Below are 493 nucleotides of genomic sequence, written 5' to 3'. Positions count from 1 at the left end.
TCCTTATATCTGAGCCTGAATCAACCCTCTTTTAGATTAAAACCCTTTTTGCTGTCACCCCAGGCTCTATAAAAATCTGTCCTGCTTTAGAAGGTTCCTTCAGGCCCTGCAAGGGGCTCTGAGCTCTCCCTGGAGCTTTCCCTTCTCCAGGTGAACACCCCCAGCTCTCCCAGAGCATTCTCCAGCCCCTGGAGCAGCTCTGGATTTGCTCCTGTGCTGAGTGCCAGGGCTGGGAGAAGAAGGAAAGAGAGGGGAGAAGGGATGGACAATGAAATTGGGAATTTTCGGTGTCTCCCAATTTCTGAGCAAGGAGCAATGTCCCACCCTGAACAAGCCTGTTCAACAGAAAGTTCCCTGCTGAAACCCCAGGCCCAAAACTCCTGCTAAACCCTCCCTGACAGGGAGAACCCCTTGGGAACTGCATCCAACCTCAACCAGGACGGGACCCCACCTCCCCAGGGGTCGACACGCACAGAGCAGCATCTCCAAAGGC

This window comes from Vidua macroura, chromosome 6, assembly GCF_024509145.1.
Source record: "Vidua macroura isolate BioBank_ID:100142 chromosome 6, ASM2450914v1, whole genome shotgun sequence".
Taxonomy (NCBI): domain Eukaryota; kingdom Metazoa; phylum Chordata; class Aves; order Passeriformes; family Viduidae; genus Vidua; species Vidua macroura.
This window is presented reverse-complemented; position numbering follows the sequence as displayed.